Source organism: Jaculus jaculus, chromosome 9 (genome assembly GCF_020740685.1).
Source record: "Jaculus jaculus isolate mJacJac1 chromosome 9, mJacJac1.mat.Y.cur, whole genome shotgun sequence".
NCBI lineage: Eukaryota > Metazoa > Chordata > Mammalia > Rodentia > Dipodidae > Jaculus > Jaculus jaculus.
This window is the reverse complement of record NC_059110.1, coordinates 53,368,306-53,376,850: the sequence shown is the minus strand read 5'-3', so window position 1 is coordinate 53,376,850 and position 8,545 is coordinate 53,368,306. Positions and strand designations below refer to the sequence as shown.

The window sequence follows — 8,545 nt, the reverse complement described above, 5'->3', positions numbered from 1 at the left end:
GAACCAATATTTATTTAAAGGGATTCAAGTTTCTCTCATTATTCAGTATAATTTGGATACAACATAAGCTCTTACCTTTAAAGTAACAAAGTTTTACTTTAATCATCTAAAAGAACCCCACTCTGGGGTACAACTTTTTATAATCCAAATTCTTAGAAAAAAAATAACTAGACATTTTTCTCTATACATATTTTAAATATATATAGTTGAGATCTAGCCAGTTAGATTGCTATATTTACAAGTGTTAAGGGAAAAAAAGAACTGATTAAAGGCTGTTAGAAGCCCTATGATATATTCAAACTCTGACAATTTTAATATAATTTTAACTGTGTTTGCTATAGAGATACCCAGATATTTGGATTAACTTTTCATATTCAAATTAAACAAAGGACACCCAGCTCTAATAATAACACTATTAATGCTGTTTTATAACTTGAGCTGATATTTCTTAAGTCAATATTTAAGGTGTCTTATAATATGCTTAACTGAGATGAACAATGACTCCTACATGAGTCCCATATTCCTTTTCTGGCTCTAAAATAATAAATAAGATTTAGTTATGTCCACAAAATCTGTAAATCCTAATTTGTAACAGATCTGACTTTTCACTTCTATTCTAGTCACTAAAATATCTAGTCTGAAAAATTGTTATAAGATATTGTATTGTTATCTTATTTCTTCTGTGATTTGACTATCAATTTAATACCCCGCATGAAGACCTGGTACAATACTAAGATAATAATATAGATCAACTTATTATCTACAAATAAGTGTTGTGTTAATTTGTATGTTATGGATTAATTTATCCTAAAATTAGAACTAGCCACTTCACAAAAGTTCATAGACATAGAAACAACCTGCCCAGGGCTGGAGAGATGGCTTAGCAGTTAAGCGCTTGCCTGTGAAGCCTAAGGACCCCAGTTCGAGGCTCGGTTCCCCAGGTCCCATGTTAGCCAGATGCACAAGGGGGCGCACACGTCTGGAGTTCGTTTGCAGAGGCTGGAAGCCCTGGTGTGCCCATGCTCACTCTCTCCCTCTATCTGTCTTTCTTTCTGTGTCTGTCACTCTCAAATAAATAAATTTAAAAAAATTAAAAAAAAACAACAACCTGCCCAAAAGAAAAATTAGAATTAAAAGATAATAAATCATTTTAAACATTGTAAACTTCAAATCAAATGAAGTATTTTATAAAATACAAATAACTATAAACACATGGGGAACATATGGTCAATTTAGTTTTAAATATAAAATGTCTAATTGGCTAAAAGTGTCTACTTCCCTCATATGATGCCTTACCTTTGTTAGGACAGACTTATTCTTAAGTATATTTAACTTTAAATATAACATTCCCATTATACGTCATATGGATATGTTATATCAGACATAGAGGACAAAGAAAAAAATTAAGTATACCTGAGTCATGATGGCTAATAGATTTAACTTGATCCAAGTATTTCTTCCTTAATGGCTTTAGCAGCAACTCCTCTCTCCTGAAGATAGTTATTCTGCCTATGATTCAGCCTTATCTGTACTAGATCCTAGGAATGAACCTTCCTAGCTATGTGGGACTTATTATATTTGGCCTCTGCATGTACAAAATGTGATGATTGGCCAACAAGTGAACAAAAGTTACCAGGAAACAGCTGTATCTGCTGTACCTACTTCCAGCACGAATGAATGGAATGATAAAGCTATAATCACAGAGAGATGGCATGTTGCAAGTCAGAGCCAAATTACCTTGGGCTATCTTAAAAGCCATTTATTGCCAATCTATATGTCTGAACTAATATCCTGGTGAGTATCAGTTGATCAGGTGTAATCCATTTTGGAATGTAAGAACAGACCCCAGCTCCACCAACCCAAGGATTAAGATTGTCATCAGATGTCATCTGAAGCCTATAGGAGAGATTTCTCAGCTTTGCTATAACCCGCTTACCTTATGGTCAGCCAATGTATTTGAAAAGTGCCTTGATATATGACTTTCTTTTGTTCTGTACCTATAAAACCTTCCTGAAATTGTTAATACATTTGAACATAGATTTTGAGGTAACCTAAATCGTTGTTACCAGACCATGGTCACTCATATTTGGCTCCAGAATAAACTATCCCTTTGAGGTGAGAGCTGTTTCTTTTGTGTCGACAGTGACATCCATGTTTCCTTTGACCTGAGAGGGGGGTAGAGTTAGAGTGACTGTACTCCTGAAAGTTTAAAAAAGCACAAAAGTCTGAAGTTGATAGAAATCACAGATGATCTCACTTCTTATCTATTGCCTAATTCCCTAGACCTGTTTTTCCACAAACAACCAGGAACCCTTCCTGGGTGAGAGGTCTTTTATAAGATTAAACATGGTGGTTGGTCAAGGTCAGTCTGGGAACTTGGTGTTGTAAGGTTTGGGAGTAACCAAGACCATGCAAACCACTCTGAGGTAAAGATGAAAGCTTTTATTTGGGAAAAACACGAGCTGCCAATGCTGGCTCACAAGAGAGGAGCACAAACAACCTGAGTTTCCAGATAGGGGGCTTTATAGGGATTTTCAGTTGGAAGAAGGTGAGGAAGGGAAAAATTGAATAAAAAAGGTTTCAGAAAATCTAATGAGAACAAATGCTGGTGAGGTTGTGGAGAAATAGGAGCCCTCATTTACTGTTGGTGGGAATGTAAGCTGGTACAACCACTATGGAAAATAATATGGAGACTCATAAAAAGGATGACTATAGAGGTACCAAACAGACCCAGTTATTCTTTTACTTGGCATTTACCCTAAAAACTCCAAAGCTCAGCTCAGAGATATTTGTTCAACCATGTTTATAGCTGCTCAATTCATAATAGCTAAGAGCTGGGATCAACCCAGATGCCCACCATTAGACAAATGGATAACTAAGTTGTGCTATGTCTACATCATGGAATTCTATGCATCAGTTAGGAAAAATGACACAATGAAATTTGAAGAAAAATGGTCAAACTTGGAACAGATCATTCTCAGTGAACTCACCCAATCACAGAAAGATAATTGTCTCATGATCTCACTCATCTGTGGCTCCTAACATGAATCTTCCCATGCTGCTGACATACCCAATAAACATCTTGAGAACTGGACAATAGGGATGTTGGGGTGGGAAGGGAAGGGAAGGGTGGGGAAGGGACAAAAAACCTGGACCTAAATGGAAATAGTGCCATAAAATCCTACATCCTGAAAGACAAACTGAAAAGTAAAACCTTCATCAAGTGCTTAGAGAGAATACCTGATTCACATGGAGGCTGGAGAGGGTAAGAAAAAGACCATCCTCATTCTTCTCCTATTTCTCTCTCTTTTCTTTCTATTTTATATTATCTATGTTTTTCTTCCTTCTTCTCCCTTGGCACTGACCTGTAAATCCCAGTACCTGTATGGGGTAACATCCACAATGATCAGGGGACCTACAAGGAATCCAGAATTCAACTTCCAGTCAAGATGGCATCCGCCTAACTATGCTGCACCTCCCTGGGAAGAAAAGGCAAAACATTAAGGGTTCACTGGGTCTTTTAGGGGACAGCAACATCTAATAGACCGCCAGTGGGAGGGTGTGGAGAGGAAATAAAGGGGGGGGAGGGTAATTGGCTGATTTCCTTGCACTTGGGTAGTCCATCAATCACCCAATCCCCCTAAGCAGCCTCCGAGCCTTAGCCCCAGCCTCAGGATACTCCCGCACTTACTGCAGGAAAGGGGACCCAGGCCAGCATAGATCCAATTACCTCACCGTGCAGGGGTGATCACCCTGCACACACAACCTTGGGGCAGCTCCACCTACAGACCCTTGTGAGCACAGGCTGGATCTGCCCATCTTCCCTCTCCATGCACAGTGGGGGCGGGGGCTGCGCAACCCAGCTCAGCCAGCTCTGCCCGTCTGCTTGCTTGCTGCTCCGGCCACTCATCCAAACATGAGCTCAGGCCCATTCCACCTGCCCATGTGCTAGATCAAGCTCACTCTGCCCGTCTGCCTGTGCCAGCTCAGGCCCAAATCCCATCCATCCACCGCGAACATGAACTCAGGTCACACCGGCCACCTGCCCATCTGCCCGCTGCATGAGCTCAGGCGGTCCCCATCTGCCTGCTGCGCTGCTCTGGGTACCCATCCATGGATGAAATCAGGCATGTTCCACCTGCCCACATGCGAACTCAAGCCCATTTCACCGGCCCACCTGTGAGCTCAGGCCCGCTCTGCCCATCTGCTGTGCAAGATCAAGCCAGCTTTTCCTATCTGCTGGTGAGCTCAAGCCCAATCCCTGCTGTCAGCCCTGGGCCCACACAAACTGAGGCTGATCCGCCCACCCACGCATGAATTCAGGACAGCTCTGCCCATCTACTTGCCTATGTGGGAGCTCAGATATGGACACAAAACCAAAACTACATAAAGTATTCCAGGAAATGCTCCACAGAGAAGAATCAAATAATCAACCTCAAATGCCTACAAGAAGCAGATCACAATAACCAAACCCAGAGAAGGCACGAAAAAATTTCAAAGTCCATGAAAACATCAAACCACATATGCCAACACATTATGGCAGGGATCAAATCAAACCTCACAGTCATTACCCTACATATTAATGGTCTTCATTCACCCATCAAGACACACAAGCTAACAGGATGGATCAGAAAAAAGGACCCCTCAATCTGTTGTCTTCAAGAAACCCATCTCACCACTAAAGACAGACACCTCCTCAGGGTGAAAGGGTGGAAAACAATATTACAAGCAAATGGGATAAGAAGCAAGCAGGCATAGCTATATTAATATCAGATAAAATAGACTTCAAACCAAAAATAATCAATTTAGGAGATAAGAAGGCAGGTAACCATGCCCAAGGGGCATTGGTAGGGAAGAAAGAGATAAGGAATGGGCAGTTTCTTGAGGAATATAGACAATCCATTTCCTTATGTCTGTTCCCATCCTGCTGTCCTTGGTGACTCCATTTTGGGAGCCTGTCCTGACATAACAACAGGTGTCAGGGCTATCTTCTTCCTGAGACAACTCTTATTCCTAACTAATCAGCTGTCCCTCAGGTTCACCTGAGCCAAAATATAGACCACCACTATAAAATAATAAATACATTTATAAGGTGAGAGCAGGCTCTTTGACCACTTGGGAACTTCTTGGGTGAGGTTTTCCCTGGGCTGGGCCTGGGCCTGAGACTGGGCTGGCTTGGCCTAGGCCCAGTCAAGTTATGATGAGGGGTGGTCCCCCTAGCCCTTACTTTCTACATGGGAATTTTTACCTATCTAGCTCCCCCCATGGAAGGAGCTCCTTGAACTTAATTTTCTCTGTATTCCCTGCACAGATTTTCCAGGCCCTCCACGTGGGATCCCTAGTCCTGTGGGTATTTTTCTTGGCTCTATACTTCACTCAATACATATAATTTAATAACTACCCTTCTAATATTTTTATTCAATTCTTTCATTAAAATTAGAAATAAATCCAGGGTTTGGGGTTCAAGGACTTTCTTGGACCCCTAACATCCAGTTACAGATGGCAACTCATGTGATTATCTTGAGAAGAAAAATTATGAAGTCAGTAGTCACCAGCCAAAGACCATGGGTCTCTAGCCCCCTAAATGAGGTGGAGAGGGAAAATGAACTACTTATGCCCTGGGTCTAGGTGCTCTGCTGGAAAGGATTCTTCAATAGGCCTGAATCCCAGCCACTTACCTCATCCCTGCCATGGAGCTGAGGCCTGTGGCTCAACTGGGTGGGGTAGGTAATGATGCTTTCTCTCAGGAAATACAGAGACAGTGGAAAAGACATGCCTGATAGTGCTTATTAACTGCGATGTTTTCTACCAAAGAGCTCTAGGACAAATATACCTTTTACATAACTGTAACTTATTCAGACAGGTATTTTAAAAATTAAAATGCACTAGGTCTGAGGGCACAGGTTTATTATGCTAGCTACTTGGGAAGTGGAGACAGGAGGATCAACAAATCAAGGCTCCAATGTGATAGCCTGACCCCACATTTAAAAACCATGTGACTTTTAAATTGCTTGGGAAAAATAAGTACATAATTTGATTGGTGTTTTCAAAATCACTGAATGATTAAAAACAACTCATTAGTAACTGTACCTGATGGTTTCTCTTTGTTTAGGCTTTAAACACATAAGATACTATTAATAGACATATATGGGTTCCTTTATTGTGTGTGATATATTGCAGAATGGCTTTCCTAATCCAGTCTAACAGATCTTTCCTGAAGTTTTTGTTGGCATTTGATTTATTTAAAGGTGTTTTGTTTGTTTTTGTCTTTAAAAGTCAGATTTAACTAAAACCTATAACGGGGTAAAATTTTATAGAAATAGCTCCCAGGTCTAGGTTCCTTGGATGGACAATGTGTGGATGGGCATGGCAGTCTGGAAAGAGTAGGCCAGAACCATCTCTGGGCTCCTCCCACCTCCTGGGTCTGACTTCCTTGTGAGGACAGTGTGTAGGAAGGCATGGTGGCCTGGAGCGAGTAGGCTAGAACCATTTCTGGGCTCCTGTTACCTCTCAGGTCTGAGTTTCTTGCATGGACAGTGAGTGGGTGAATCTGGTGGTCTGAAATGAGTAGGCCAGACCCATTTCTGGGTTTCTCCCACCTCCCAGGTCTGAGTTTCTTGTGCAGACAGTGTGTAGGTGGAGATGGTGATCTGAAGTGAGTAGGCCAGACCCTGAAGGGGATGGCACAAAGTAGGCCAGATCCCTGTTCCCTTCTCCTCTGGTCCCCTGGTCCTGGTAAGTCCCATTGTGCTTTGCTTGGGGATGCCTGGCTTCAGTGTAAGCTGGGGAGTCAGGCCTTTTGCTCTGATAATCCTAAGTGGCCACTAGGTACCAACATCCCTATTCACCTGAGTCAGAGGGTAAATGGGCCAAAGGACAAAAACTTGCTTCTTTCTCAGTAAAAGAAAGAGTATTCCTAAAATGGGTAGACAACATAACAAAAAGCCAGAAAACTGAAAAATCTCCACCAAGGATGCCTAGTCCTACTTCAGAAGCCTCCAATGAAATCATAGAGTAATCAACAGAAATTAATTCCCAAAATGAGACCACAACAACCAATGATACCTTTATTTAAAAAAAATTGCTGAACTTGTATCAAACTATAAAAGAATCAAAAATCATATGAATGAAGTTGAAGAGAATCATCTCCTAGAGCATTCCTCTTTTGATAGTAGGCATAATATGAGTGAAGAAAACATAATAACCCTTCAAAGAGATACAAACAAATTGAAGGTAAGTCAACAAATGGAAGACCTCAACAACCAGTTGATTAAGCTTAATGAAGTCTGGATCAAATGGAAGAATGAACTACAAGAAGCATCAAGAAAATCAGAACTCAAATTGAAATTTTACCTCAAAAAGGAGATGGACATGATACAAAATAACACAACAGAAAAAGTCAAATAAAAATCATAAAAATTGGTGGACGGCGTTGGCTTCACGAAGGCCTTCAGCATTTCCCTGAGCAAGAGGAAAAGGCCCTCCAGTTGTAGATATGTGTAACACACTGAGTTACTGTGACCTAGGAAAGGCTGCCAAGGATGTGTTCAACAAGGGATATGGGTTTGGCATGGTCAAAATAGATCTGAGAACCAAGTCTTGTAGTGGAGTGGAATTTTCAACTTTGGGTCATGCTTACACTGATACAGGAAAATCATCAGGCAACCTAGAAACCAAATACAAGGTCTGTAGTTATGGACTTACCTTCACTCAAAAATGGAACAAAGACAATTCTCTTAGAACAGAAATCCCTTTGGAGAACAAGTTGGCTGAAGTGTTGAAACTAACTCCTGATGCCATATTTGTACTGAACACAGGAAATAAGAGTGGGAAATTAAAGGCTTCCTAGAAACAGGATTGTGTCAGTTTTGGCAGTAATGTTGATATAGATTTTTCTGGACAAACCATCTATGGCTGGGCTGTGTTGGCTCTTGAAGGTTGGCTTGCTGGCTATCATATGAGTTTTGACAGCCAAATCTAAATTGTCTCAGAAGAATTTTGCCCTCAGTTATAAGGCTGCAGACTTCCAACTGCATACTTATGTGAATGATGGTACTGAATTTGGAGGCTCTATCTACCACAAAGTTAATGAGAAGATTGAAACCTCAATAAACCTTGCATGGCTGGCTGGCAACAACGATACTCATTTTGGCATCACTGCTAAATATAAGCTGGATTGCAAAACTTCTCTGTCTGCCAAAGTAAATAATGCCAGCCTAATTGAACTGGGCTATACTCAGACCCTCAACAAGCAGTCAAATTAACCCTGTCAGCTTTAATTGATAGAAAGAACGTCAGCACAGGAGGTCACAAGGTTGGGTTGGGGTTTGAACTGGCAGCTTAGTGTGGTTTTGAGTAGAGCATCGAATCTGTCACTGGAAGTGAGGAGAAATGAATCCACTATATTTTAGCTTTAAAAATCTCCTGTGAAATTCAAAAAATGTGAACTTTTTATTCTTCCAAAGAATTGTAATCCTCCCTACACTGAAGCCTAGTGATTACAAGTCCATCCTAAAGGTTTTCTTTGAAGTCATACCTGGAAGTT

General features: G+C 41.0%; 1 pseudogene; it reads left to right on the top strand.

The window, feature by feature from the left end:
* Positions 1 to 7,475: 7,475 nt before the first annotated feature.
* LOC101602172 lies at positions 7,476 to 8,344 on the top strand (annotated as a pseudogene).
* Positions 8,345 to 8,545: the final 201 nt, after the last annotated feature.